At 46.7% G+C, this 14,744-nt stretch overlaps 1 protein-coding gene across 1 annotated transcript in view; it reads right to left on the bottom strand.

Annotated features, from left to right (window-relative positions):
- Positions 1-14,744, bottom strand: part of RAB2A (RAB2A, member RAS oncogene family) — a 267,732-nt gene that overhangs the window by 38,068 nt on the left and 214,920 nt on the right. The window lies entirely within an intron of this gene.

The raw sequence follows: 14,744 nt of genomic DNA, 5'->3' as shown, positions 1-14,744 counted from the left end.
CCCAAGGAATCCAGGGCAAGGAGCATGTATCTTATAGATTCGCTGCGGTCAAGTAGCGATAGCATGGAGAATTGAAGGAGGAATTCAGGAGTGTGGTAGACCAGAAAAAACACCAGTGGCTTTAGGGGCATCTTTTATACAATCCCATTTCTAAATGCCTTTTGCCAACCATTCCTCAGATCCAAGAAACTTTCTTACCCTGCCACTCACCCAACTCGATGCAGAAGAAATAACTTGAATCACGTTAATACCGAAAGGGTGCTGCAAGACTGTTAAAGGTACTCGGCCTCTGAACTTGTTCCTTTCTATGGTCATGGACATCCAGCTGACTTGTGCTCTAGTGCCAAGGGCCCATTTACTATAGCTCTTGATCTTGTCTGCCTCTTCACCTCAGAAGCATTCATTTGGTCCTCAGATTAATTTTTTTTAACTGTGCCGTGAGGGGTTGGATATAGAGTAATCCCACTCAGTCGTCCAATGAGGACCAGGAATTGGACAACTGACCTACAAACGTGTGATTAGGTTCATATGTATAACCCACAAGCCTATGCTATAAAAATACAAGATAACTACTGCTAGACCAAATCCCCTGAAGAAATTCTGTCGGGCTAGAATCATACAAACCAACAATTCAGTTAGAGCTACATAAAATAGTAAAATCAGAATCTGTTGCCCAGAAATACCTCTATTAGAACTCCCATCCCTCATTAATACTATATTGCTATAATGGTATGCACAATCAATCATTGGAGACAAGTCATTGATAGACAGAAACAGGATTTAAGGATGGTTAGATTTTTATCAGTAAGAAAAGTAAATCCATCAATACATTTGGTAATACAGAACAATCAAATTCATATCTTTAGGGCCATTAATGTCCAGAGTTCAAAAGGAAAGTTCAGAAAGGGACATGGACCTGATCAGTTCAAGTACGTGAGTATTGCATACAGTATAGGCATCAGATGAAGGAAAGCCAGTAGAGTCCGCAAGAAACGAGCAAGAAATGGCATAGAATGGCAAAATGGAATGGCGAAAAAAGACGTCCTTATCATTAATCCAACATGCAATATAACTCCCCAAGTCCTGGAGTGACACCTCCTAGATCACCTTATCTGGTCAGAGCACTCAGTCCATTGGTCAGTTCATACAGAAAGATTGTCATGCAGCATAAAGAAGACACGTTTTGTAGAATTATTAGGCGGTGCAAATTACGTAACTGCTAGGCCATCCGGTAAGAATAACCCTTAAAAAAGGAACCTTAGCCAAAGGCACATGAGCAAAGTCGAAAGGACAATTTCTTCAGCAGATGTTTTTACAGCAGCAAACATTGTATCAAACAGTTCTCATGTACGAGTGAGAAAGCTCAGAAGAAAACAGTGTCAATTCATTTTGTAAAGTCGGAGTCTTTCACCTTCATAGTTCTATTTTCATGTTAAAAGAATACCATGAAACTTAGCAAACACAAACCTATGTTTGTTAATTTAAACTAATATATTTATCTAGTCTATACTCTTCTGCATGCGTGTATGATGCAGTAACTAAGTATGTTCATGATATATTTTTCAAGACCCTTCAACGCATTTTGAGCACCAATTGAGTGCGTTTTTCGTTTGTCTTTCAAAAAGTGTCAAGATCGGTGTTGTGTGTCTAGTAATGATTCAGCAGTTTATCTGCTTCATCACTTGCAACATCTTTAGAACATATTCTTCCATGAATTTTATCCTATATATACTTTTAAGCATTACCCTCTGGAAAACAAACCTTTACATAAAATGTTAAACCATCTCAGAAGTCTTGATTATGAAAATGTGGAACATCATTGCTTTTCAGTTCTAAATTCTATCTTGAGATCAAACGCTTAAAAAGCGGTATGATGGATTGTGGGGACAAGAACTGGGCTTCTGAATGCATGCATTAACTACTTATCACACTGAAATACAATCTTTGCAAATGCCTACAGCAAGCTGCTGGACTTCAAGAAGGCCTAAGCAGGGCGATGGGGCTGTAGATCAAATCTAAGAAAGTAAACAGAGGGCAGAGGGAGGAACAAATCATACCTTTCCTCATTTCCACACGGCGAGCATTTGACTGCTGAACTTGCCACCAGAGCTTTGTTTCCTAATTAACAGGACTGATATGTTTTCACCTTTAAAGGCCTTACAGCTCCCCTGAGTAATCAGTCTACTGCAGCTCAATTACTGCGCCAAGCGCACAACGCCGCTATGAAGGCAGGCGTGAATGACTGCGGCAGGCTGCAGAATATATGAATATGCATAAACTCTAAGTGGGTGATCGAGTCATCATAGAGGGTCATGAGAATTTGCAGCAAAATAATGAGAAGAATTAATCATTGCAGATTCACAAGGCACTTAGGATGCGAGAGCGGATTTTTTTCCCTCCCAAACGTTTGTTAAGAGTTCGGGAAGAGAGGAGGGAGGCGGAACTGGCTCGCAGCCAGCCATGAATTGATTCACATTCCTCCGAATGAAGATTTCAATTTCACAAAAGAAAAAATTTCATCTCCGTTTCGATTAACATACCAATTATCGCAACGATCTAACAAACCGCGCTAATTGAGAACCATGGTCACAAGCTTCATAAATTCACCCAGCTGGGGCTCCTTATGGGGTAGTCACTTTCTCACATTAAGTAAAACATTAAACAGAGCCACGCTGCCCTGAAAATATGTTATGATAACTTACTGTAAACAGGCACTTAACAACTTGGCACAGACAAAGGCCTATGAAGTGTTGGCACCTCCTCTCTGTCTTCTTTAATTACACTAAACTCCGCGGACGCACCGCGAGGCCCCATCTCTACTGCTAGAAGAGAGCAGCGCTCAGAGTGCACACACCAGGCATCTGGGCGCCTAAAAAGTAAAGTACATGCAGCCCACAAGCAAATATCATAAGAAATCAATCAAGCTAATGACAGCGTGCCAGGGCTATTCATTAAAGGATCTAAATAATCCAAAATAAAGGTTTGCTTTTTCAAGTGTTATCATGTTAGAAGCGGAAACCCCATCAGATATGGTTCGTGTTTTAAGCTGGACCCACTGAAAATGTAGTTTAATTATATTTATAGCAGCAAATTTGGTGGTTGTTCATTGTTTTTAGTGGCGAGCAAAAAATAGGAAAAACAGGCTAACTAAGGTTCTAAGAAACAAATCGAAGTCAGTTGCCACTGGACAAGACTTTCATGTAACTTTTTTAGTCAAAAGGCACTTTCGAGTCTGGACACCTTTACAATTATAGGTATCGGCCTATAACCAGGGCCACAGGAATTTATGCAATTGCGCTGCCGCTGCGATTTTCGCATAATTGTAGATTTGAGGCATTTACCACATAATTCATCCTCTGCCACATAATTTGAAGATTTCACACAAAACAAACTGTTTCTGCCGCAAACAGTTCAAAAGATGGTAAAAATACAGCAACAAGGGTTGCTGTGCAGTGGAAGGCCCTTTGCAATGGTTGACTAGCCACCTTTGTTGCTTATTGCTCTATGTGGGTGTTAAACTGGTACTGAGGTATAACTAATGCCCAGACAGTTAAGCTTAAAAATGACAAAATAATGAATACTATGAAAATTTGTGCAGCATAATTTGCCTTTTTTGCCGCTAAGTTTACTCAACCCTTCCGCATAACTTGACCTTCCTCTAGCCGCATAATTCCACTGGCCCTGCCTATAACTCACAGCATGCAAAGTGCTATGGGATTAAAAAACAAACAAAAACAAGCAGAAGTGCCAGAGAGGAGCTGAAGGGGATCATCTGCCATCTTCCTTAAGCACAATAAAACTCTTGCAAGAAATAACAGGCTTTGCATGCTCTATGAGCGCTTTGCAGTCTCATATTTATCGAGCACACATACAATAATGTACACTGATTCAAGGAACATACAGAAAGCAAAGTAAAAGTCCTGACGGTCAAAATTACAGTATTAGAAAACTTGTTCAGATGCAAGAACATAAACCATTGGCTGGTAGGCACTAAGGAGCAGGGCACAGTGACTGCTTGGTTTGGGAGACACCCTCCACTTTGTGTTTATGTATATCGGTTTGGGGAAACTGAGGCCCTTTCCTACATAGCTGCTCCCCCTCCCCTCTCATTGGTTTTGGTATCATGCAATAACAAAATTGGCAAGGCCAATAGGTCTCGTCGATGGGAGAGTTTTAAACTTTGTCAATAATTTGTTTAGCATGTTCTACAGAAGTGTGGCTGCAGTGCAACATGGTTGAAAGTAAATTTAAAAAATACTATGACTAGCTTAGCGCAAGCCGTGTCCTAGAGTTCCTTTTCTTTACTTTCAGCCATGCTGCACTGCAGCTATGTTGCTGTCGAACATGGTTGAATAAAATATTGACAGTCGGTAGCTCTCCCGTCAGTTAGACCCATTGGCTTTGCTAATGCATTTTTCCAAAGATGGTTTAGGAGGAACATTGACAGCATTCGTGCTGTATCTATATGCCACATTTGGATCAGGCTAGCTGTGCACTGTGGCTACTAGCAGATGGGGGGGGGGGGCTTCTTACGATCCCCATGATACTGCCTGTAAAAGCTTATAAGCCAGAGCGTCCTCTGTGTAAGATACAGTCTTGACTCTACGAAGAGCAGGACGTGGCAGCCCAGATATGGATCAGGACACTGAACTAGGAACTGAAACCAAATGGCATTATACATTCATGTGAACAATTGAGGTTGGTCACTCCTTCAGATTTCTGAACACAACACACAGATATTGCTTTACAAACTGTTGCATGACCATGCAATGGCGTGACTTTCTGTACGGACTGATACGGACATCGGTGTACTGGCAGAGATAAAGGTAGAATTTGGGCACAGGGAAACAAACAAATAAATCTGCCCTGCTTGGAGAGGTTACAGACACTTTTCATTTGATGTACATCGTTCAATGTTCTTCATTTGGCCAAACCTGTTGATAATTTGTTTCATCAAACAGCAATCTGCATAGACTTTGCCTGAAATAATAATTACATGTGGGCCATTGGCTGGGCCGTTAATTGGAGATGGATTACATTGCGCATTGACTGGTGCTTTTGCAACTCAGTGCAGATAAATTACACTTTCTAAAATTTTGCCAGGGTACATATGTGTAGATGTGCGACATGCTATATATTTGATGGCGATGCATCAAAAGTGAATAAAAATGACTACATTGTGTGCATCTTGGCAGTTAGGTGTGTGTGACCATCGCCAAAGTCAGTGCGCAGAGGTGGGGTTGGGTGCAGCCCCACGCAGCACACATCATTTGGCCGTACAACGTTGGGTTGGCCACAGGGCCTGTGTTCAATCCTTCCTGCGGGAAGCCACCTCCCACAGTGCACAGCCTTCAGGACATTTTCAAAGATCCCACTGAGTGGGAGCACACTTCTTTCCCTGTGTGTGGTTGTTCAGACAGGAAACAGTGTGACCCCATACCCAAAATTTAATAGGCCCCAGGGACACCATCCCCCAAGGCAGTGCGATGGGGGTGGGGTCCCCTGGACGCAGTTGATGAGTCAGTCCCAGGGTATCAGGTGACCAGGGGCATGTAAGGCTCTGGGAGGGGGCTGTGTACCCACCTCCCCCTAAACAGCAATTGGTCCTGGAACCCATTTGGACTCAATGGGGGCATGTGCCTGCAGCGCCCCTCCCCTAAAATGAATATGTGTCCCCCCAGGGGTTGTAATCACGGGGCACATTTGGGATTAGAGAAGGGGGCCTGTCCTATTATTTTGAATATTTGCTTTGGGAGTCCCTGGGGCCAATTAACGTTTGGGGATGGGGTCACAAGACCCCCCTTGCTGAATTATTGTTCATTCTGCCCCTGGTGGATCATTATATATTGCCCCCTGCCCCCCCCTGGCGGGGTGCTCTGAGATCCGCCACCGGGCCTGAGAGCAGGGGAAAACACATCACGATGGGAAACAGAAAATAAAAAAAATAAGTAATATGACTGAAAGAAGAAAAACGGAAAAATAGTACCTCAATCACAGCACCAGCAGTGGAAGGACACTAAACAGGATGAATAAATCTGTGCTTGGTCCAAGCTCGTGAGAAAAAAAAAGAAGTTAGACCGGCATGCGCCGACCAATTATGAGGCCGAAAATAAGAGTGACAATGAAGCTAACGAATGGTAAGTACTGGGCGGGCTCCAAGCTCCTGTTTTTCTTCTGTAAACAAATTTTATTCAGTTACAGCACAGCGAGTAGGTTCTATACTGAGGAGTGGAAGAATGCCAGCATGATGTTGATAATAGTCATCGACAGTCATGTTAATGAGTATACATTGCTAAGTACGGCTTCTCATCAAGTGTCACTGTTTCTTAAGGTACAGCAGTATTCGTCCATCCCATCAGTATTCCCAGGAGAATCACGTTCTATGTCCCCATACCGGGAAATCAACTTCATAAGTGTCCGTACCAGTCCCCAACAACCAATGAAATAAGAAAGTTCCCCCTCCCCTCCTCCGGCCCTACCCACCCCCTCCCCCTTTCAGGCATGTCGCTCCATCATCTAGCTCGCAGTGGGGAGTAGTATTTGATCACATAGGACATCTGGCTGCACACTTCAAGAAAATAGGTATCCACTTAGGGGGAGCCACTATATAGCACATGTTTGCCAACTCCCAACCTACCTGCTCAGTTAAGGCAGTAGTTCAATTCTTTTACACAATTCTCCTCACTCAGGGGGTGGTTCGTTGTCATCAGCTGGGTGCTTAAGTAAGTACACTAACGCCACCAATGCTCTCGCCGTTTCTAACATTTTGTCAGTGCTGGTTCTCTGGGCCATTTGTAATCTAAAAATTCCTTCACAGTCAGCCCATTTTGTGAATTATCGCAGCTATCAGAGGTGTTAGGTGCAGTGGCCGCCTTCCAGTGACCGGAAATTTCTTGCTTAGCCAGGACTAACCCCAGATCAAGGAACTTGCTGGTAACTTTATTGCGGTAAGTATGAGGGAACCAGTGTAATAGGCAAAATCCAGGGGACAAGGTGCTATCTCTGTCTGTTATTTCACCCAGTTTAGCCATTACTGTTTTCAAGAAATCTTATAATAAGGGGCACTTCCAGAGCATGTGCAAAAATGTTGCATTTTCTAGCATGCACCGCGGGCTGACTGTTGTTTGAGACCCAAAGAATTTGTTAATTTTGTGTGTGGTGAGATACGCTCTATGGAGGACATAGAATTGGATCAGCTGAAATCGCGCGTTCCTGGAACACTTTCACGCTCGTTCTACCAGTGTCTCCCACGCCTTATCCTCTATAGGGATCCCAAGGTCTGCTTCCCATTTGATACGTAGGATCTTCAAAGGGCGCCTGAATCCTGGGTAATTCGCCTATACAGGCAAGTAACTGCCTTGACCGTTCCAGCCGCTGATACAACATACTAGCATGGGAGAGAGGTTGCTGGTTCTGCCATCCCCTTCTTCCAGTGCTTACGTATGGCTGCAGTCAATGAAGCATGTAGGAGGAAAGTCATGCCAGGGCAGATCGTATCGTTCTAATAAATCATTGAAGGGTTGGAGGGTGATCTCCTCGTAGAGGTCCTCAATAGTGGAGATCCCCGCCACTTCCCAATCCCGTAGTCTCTGCCAGTCTCCCCGGTGTGGCAATGTCTCGCAAACCAACAGTGGAATCTCAGGCGCATATGGGAGTCTCAATTTGGATCTTTTATTGGCCTGATTCCAACATTGCCGCATCACCCACAAATCTCTTGGAGCCTTTCTTTTGCTTAAGGGGAGCCAGAGAAGCACTTGAAAAAGCTGTCTCAGGTCCGGGTCCATGCTCCCGTGGGCCTTCCCAGTACGAAGTCTCCCCGCCATCCATTTTGTCAACCATTGAAGTTAAGCTTTGTGGTAATAGGCCTCGAAGTCAAAGACTGCAAATCACCCCTCCCCGTCTAGGTCTCAACATTGTGGCAAGCACTACTCTGCGCCTCCCAGAGCCCCATAAAAAGCCCGTAATCATAGTGTTAAGTTGGGTAAAGAATTTTCGCAGTATCCATGGTGGTAGGGAGCTAAAACAGTAAAGTAGTCGTCGGAGAGTGACCATTTTTAGCAGCGCCGCCCTTTCCGCCACGGATAGTGGGAGGGTTCCCCAAAATTGAAAGTTGCTTCTGGTGGTTCGCAGTGCCTCTCTGACATTACCTTCTAGCAAGTATAAGGGTGCATGGTAAATCCGCACTCCTAGGTAAGTCAGGCAGTTACTTTCCCACACCACGTCCAGCGCATCCGGTGGGTCACCTCTACCACCCTGAGCAGGAAAAAGGCACATCTTACCCCAGTTGACCTTGAGACCCGCTACTCCTCCCAGCTTGGCCAGCAGTACCCTAGCGCCCGCAAATCATCGGTAGAGTTGGCGAGGAACATTAAGAGATCAGCCGTGTATAATGCAATAAAGTGGGACTGACCCATCCCGTCCAGGCCCGGCAGTATCGCCCCGATCTCGCATGGACAGCCATCGGTTCCACTGCCAGTGCGAACAGGAGGGGAGACAATGGACAACCTTGTTGCGTTTCTCTGCCCACTGTGCATGCCTCTCATATCAACCCCCCGTGCGCACCATGGAGGTCGAGTTCTTGTACAATACTGCCGTCCAGGCCACGAATCCCTCGCCCAGTCCGAAGGCTCACAAAACCCTGAAAAGGTATGACCATTCGAGGCTCTCGAAGGCCTTCTCGATGTCAATTGACAGGATACACACCTGATCCCTGTCGCTTGTGGGGTCATCTAGCAGTCGGCGTATATTCATGGGCGTATTTCGGGAGGGAATAAAACCTGCTTGGTCGACATGTACCAGTATTGTCATGTGGGTCATCAGACGGCTAGCAGATTGCGGCTTAATATCTTGTAATCAAGATTAAGAATAGCGAGGGAGCCGTAGGCGGTGCGATCCCACGCTGGCTTATCTAGTTTGAGAAGTGGAATGATTATCGCTTCCCTGGTTGATGCAGGAGAGCAGCCATCCTGCTTCGATCTATTATAGAGGGCTAGCAGGCGGGGAGCTAAAATATCTACGTATGTAGAATAAAACTTAATCGGTAGCCCATCTGTGCCAGGGGTTTTGTTTCTGGCCATGTGTTTTATGGCTCCCCTGATCACACCCAGTTCTATATACCGGCCAGGGACTCCGCGTCGTCTGCCTCAATTTGGGGGAAGTTCTATATCCAAGGATTCCTACTCTAACACCGGTGGGTCCAGTTGACTTCGGTACAAGGAAGTACAGTATTCCAGGAACTGCGCATGAATAGCCTGCTGTCCGTAATGAGTTGTTCCATCACTCCCTCTTAATTCTAAAATTGGTGTCCCTCTGCGCGCTGGGTTGGGCAGCCAAGCCAGCAGCGCCCCAGATTTGTCTCTCTCGGCATGTGCTTGAGCCACGTACGCCCTACGGTTAAAGCATCTCAATCATTCTACTTGGACCGCTACTTCTTCTTTAGCTCCCATAAGTTCTGCCAGTCTGTCCTCTTTTTCAGGTCTATCCCTTTCCACATCTCTGAGCTGTTTCGCTTTCTGTATATCATTCAGAATGGTCCTGCGTACCCCCACCGCCTCCCCAATTAAGCAGCCCCTTAGGACTACCTTGAATGCATCCCATTCAATGTGGGGGTTGGTGGCAGTGTTAGTGTTATTCTGGAAGTACTCCTCTATAGCAGTGCCTATAGTGGATTGAAAGACTTGGTCTTCCAGTGTCTCTGGTCGGAGACGCTACTAGGGATTGTGGGCCTAACTCGCACCCAGTTCAGGGATACCAGAAGGGGATAGTGGTTGGATATCGTCCTGGCTAAATACTCGCTCAATGTAACCCCTACATGTACATCCGGGGAGCAGAGAACAGAGTCCAATCGAACATGCAGCTCATGTAGAGCTGAAAAATAAGAGTAGTCCCTTTCCCCAGGATGATGGGCTTTCCAAGTGTCTGTCAACCCCCAGTGTCGATGCCAGTCTTGTCGGGCTTCTGCTACTCTGTGTGTGGGAGCGTCAGGGAGTGGAGGATGAGATCGGTCCAGAGTAACCTCAGTAATGCAATTGAAATTCCCCCCAAGAGCACAGATCCAGTCAGAACCTGCGCTAATGTGAGAGCTGTGCAAAGAATGCAGGCTGATCAACATTAGGAGTGTATAAACTTCCTAGACTAATATCTCGGCCATCAAGGCGCCCCATCACCACCACGAATCTGCCCTCAGGGTCTATTATCTGTCGGACACATTGAAAGGGGACTCCCGCCCGCACCCATACTAGGGCCCCTCTCGCAAAGGCTGAGTACGTAGTGTGGTACACCTGCCCCCTCCAGCGGCGCTGTAGCGCCGCCCCTTCCGTTTAGTTTAGGTGGGTTTCTTGTAGTAATGCAATTTGCACCCCTCTCTGTGTCAGATAAGCATGTATTTTGTGCTGTTGGCTCATAGTGTGCATCCCCCTAACATTCCAGGTCATAATTTTAATGCCTACGGAGGTACCCATAATACAATCTCTAGTCTCTGACAGTGTAACTCTCCCATAGCGAAATGCCTGCCCCCGAACCGGTTACCCCCAATAATGAAAATGACCCCACTCCCATTCTCCAGGACAGGCGCGCAAGAACAGGCTCCCATCCAAACAAAGTCATTCAAACAATAAGTCGTAAAGGTGGTGGTGTGTGCTCCGCTACCGGTTGGCCCAGAACCCCTCCCGACTCCTCTACCCCATATGTAAATCTCTCAGTAGACTACCATGGTGCAAACATGCCCTCCTGCAGTGCACAAACTGGGACTCTAGGGCCAAGAGCCAACTTTGGCCAACCGGTCATCTTCTGCCCATACAACCTGCAGTTTGATCAGCCGAACACTCCATCCGCCGTCTGTGGAATAACATCCGGGAGTTCAGTGTCAGAGAGCCCATGGGCACTGCTCGATCCAGAGTTCTCAGATACGTCTCTCCCGGGGTCCGTGACGTTGCTAGTTGGGCTGGCATCCCCATGGCTAATGTCCGCTACTAATTGGGCTGCCATGTCTCGTTCATGTTGCCGGCCAGCAGGTGAGGGGGCCGTCTGCGGTGGTGAAATGGAGATCGATTGTTGCCTTGGTTAGTTCAGATGTGAAGGGCGTGTGTTGTTGCCCCTTTTGGTTTCTAGCCACTCCCAAGCATTGCAAAGGGTAAGAAAAAAGTGTGTTTCCGCATCTGCAGTTACCCTAAGGCGGCTTGGGAACAGCATGGCGTAAGGGATATGAAGCTGGTGCAACTTCCGCTTAACAGCCAGGAAGGAAGATCGGTCGCTGCACTTCTCTAATGTAGTCCGGGAATATCACCACCCTGCTGTTCCCGATCTGTAGATTCTGTTTCTCACGGGCTTGTTGTAAGATAAAATCCCTATCTCGATAATGTAATAATCGTACCACAAGTGGGCGGGGTGGAGCCCCAGGTTTTGGTGGTCTAGCCGGGACCCTGTGGGCACGCTCCAAGGCATATAGAAGGGGGAGAGACCCTCCGGAGCTACCTCCCTTTTCAGCAAAGTTTCCAGGTACTGGACCGCATCTGACCCCTCCTCTCGTCCTACTCCTACTATACAGAGGTTATTTCTTCGCGAGCGCTCCTCACTGTCTCCTGCTCTTACCTCCAGTACTTTGATCCTATTTTCCACTGCTTTCAGGGCATCTTGCAGAGTGGCTACCGTGTACGGTATGTCCGGCAGTCTCATTTGTCACTACTCTCTCTTTAAGCTCGTCTTTCAACATGGCGAGATCTGCCCTATGCCGTCTATCTTCGCCTCCTGCGAGGAGGTGATGGCTTGCATGATGTCGGCCAGGGTGGGGTCACCAGTTGGTGTACCCGCTGTCCCCAAGCCGTGCTATCGTTGTCGTTAGTGTGTTGCTCCGGTTCATCCAACCGCAGGACCTCATATCCTTTTTTTCTCTACACCCTTCCCATCATGCGACCAGTTGGTGAAGGTGGCGAGCTGGTGGAGTAGTGTCAATATATAGGAACTCTGGGTGGGCTCCTTTAGGTTCCCAGGAGCACAGGAATAGGCCAATCACAAGCGTAAGCTCAACGCCATGCAAAGGTCGAGCAAAAAGGCAGTAGCATAGTGTTACCTCTGCAATGCCTCCCGTCAGCAGGGCCTGGGCCCGGTGTCTTCTATTCACGTGGAAGGCCTGTGCGATGACCAGCAAGTCAGTGTTCTCGTGCCTCTAGTGCTCCATATGCCACGTGGCCCACATGTCCTCCCGGCGGTGTTTCTGAGCGCAGGGGAGCAGTGCTGTAGGCAGCTTCGCGTCCCTCCTGGGAGAGCCAACGTTCTCTCCGCTCCAATTCTGGGTTCTTCCACTCGTCGGGTTGTGGGCCTCAAGACCTCTCGGTTCCCAGCTGCCTCTGTCGCTAAGCCTCACAGCCTGCTCTGATGCCCCAGTGTCCGAGGGGGTGCCCTCCAACTGCAGTCCTGTGGAGCTAGATCCCCAGGGCACTTTACAGCAGGTCCGTGCAGTGGGGCAACCAAGCTTCTGTCAGCTTCTCCGCATCGCTCTCAGGACCCCCGAAGCCGCCATTTCAAAGTCGGACGTCTTCTTTGCGTTTGGGCTCGCACAAGCACAATGGCAAATTTACAATGGTCTTGTGCAGGGGGATCGGCTCAGCAGTTAACAGCTTCCCCACAGCGCTCCCAGAGCCCCCTGTGCCGCCACTCCAAAATCAGGCATCCCCTTCCGGGCTTGAGCAGTGCGCGCTGCAGCGCTCTTTTCAATTTGGCTATGTTGCCTATGGGTAGTCCGTTAGGGCGGCATATAATAGTTCTGTGCAGGGGGTTCCGCTCGGCCTCTACCAGCACCTCCACAGCACCTTTGAAGTACCCCGCACTGCCATTTTAGGGTCAGGCGTCTTCTTCTGGGCCTTTGCAGAGCGAGCTTCAACCATCACCTTGGTTCCGCAATGTTGCCCTGTTGTCTCACAGGCGGGTCCCCATCCACGCTCAGCCCCCAAACTCCTGTCCGCCGCTCAGAGGTTGCTTCAGGTACAGGAGTCTTTATTATCAGCTGGAGCGTCTACTGCCAGGCACGGCCGCCATTTTGTCCTCAACCGAGTCCGAGCGTGCTCGGAAGGTAAAATTGCTGTTTTCTCTGCGTTTGGCCACTCTAACATCTTGGAAGGGCAGCTAGGGCATCACCTGGCATTCCGCCACGATTTGCAGTACCAGGGGTCACTGCAGCTCATCAGGATCACTTGAGATAAAGGGAGGCCACGAAGGAGCTCCGAGCTCCGCTGCTCCCTACATCAGTGCCAAGCCACATCCCCTTCCTTCAAGCTCCTTGTTGTATACAATCTTTCTTGTAAGAAAGAGTGCAGCAGCTAATGAGTTGCAACAGGCAAGATCTAACATTTTTAACTTTCAGTAGATAAAAGTAATAGTTTAAAAAACAAAAAACATATTTGCTGTCAAAGTTCAAAGGCTTAAAAATGCAATCAATACAAGTCTTATTATCTCGTCCTTGGGTGAACAGAACGTTAATTCAGCTAGGTTTACCGAGAATGGATTTGCAGGTTTGAAAACAGGGGTCTAAGGCGAACACACGACCCTGGAGAACAATATCAATGCCTTACAATTAAGTTCGCTGTGGTTTATGTGCACCTGAAAAAGAAGTACCATTTTACTTTCAAACGGTTTCCGAATTAGAAATAATAAAAGGCCCTTTTAAATAGGACTCCCCCACTAGCATGTTCTTTACAGTACAAGTACTTGAAATAAATTACGCACAAGATAAACAGGTGGGCAATAATTTTCTTTCATAAAATTACTGTGGTGTGCCTGGTCCTATAAAGCACAATAAAACACTAACCGCGTTCTAGTGGAGAAAGACAGCAAAAGATGAAAGTTTTGGCACTGTCGAGTACACAGCGCCAGATGTTAATGCTACTGGACGCCGAGCTGACAGAACGTAGAGGGAAACAGACTCCAACATCAGCTGGGTTAAAATAATGCATCCCATATTTCAATAAAGTGCACATTTCATGTAATGGGACATTATTTTCCATAATTCTATGATAAACTGGGCGCGCTTGTGGTCTACAACGTATTAACTGTAACCTGCACTCAATAAACTCGGAGGCCAGGGACAAGGTGTTTATTACTGCAGATCAGCGGAGTTATTATTACCGCGTTAACCAAAAGCCCCCATAAGTTATACGAATTATTCTAAACATCCATGAGAATTACATTTAAAAAGCCTTGAGAGGTTGCTTTTCTTCCAGTCTTCCATCATCTCGATAGAACGGAAAGTTAAGGGCACAGATTTAACGAGACCCGTGGAAGTAACCTCCAAGGGCCTCGTCAGACTCGGAAGCCTGAACCAGCAACGACTCGCATAAGCGGTCTCAGACGCGGTACAGAGTTTAGCACGGCGACAATTAACATTCCGCGGTAAAACTTAGTTAATTCACACGAGCATCGGCAGCTTGGTTTGATTTCTGAGGGGAAAGATTTTACGCTACAGATGTATTTCACCTTCATTTTCCATGGGAACCCATTTTCTTTTTTTATTACATAGCTGATGATGTGAATGCAAGGCAAAATCAAACAAGCATTGGAAATGCAATAGGTCTCGCACCATTAGAGTTAGTGCTTTTAGAATTGTTTATGGGTTTTTTTGTAAATGTTTAGCATTTTTGTTTCCTATAGCCAATGCTAAAGAATTACAAATAAAAAAAGCCATAAACATTTCTAAAAGCTCTAACTGAAATGGTCTGAGACCTATTGCACTGTGTGAGGGTGAGGGTTTGAGG

Source organism: Lissotriton vulgaris, chromosome 4_1, assembly GCF_964263255.1.
Source record: "Lissotriton vulgaris chromosome 4_1, aLisVul1.2, whole genome shotgun sequence".
Taxonomy (NCBI): Eukaryota; Metazoa; Chordata; class Amphibia; order Caudata; family Salamandridae; genus Lissotriton; species Lissotriton vulgaris.
This window is presented reverse-complemented; position numbering and strand designations above follow the sequence as displayed.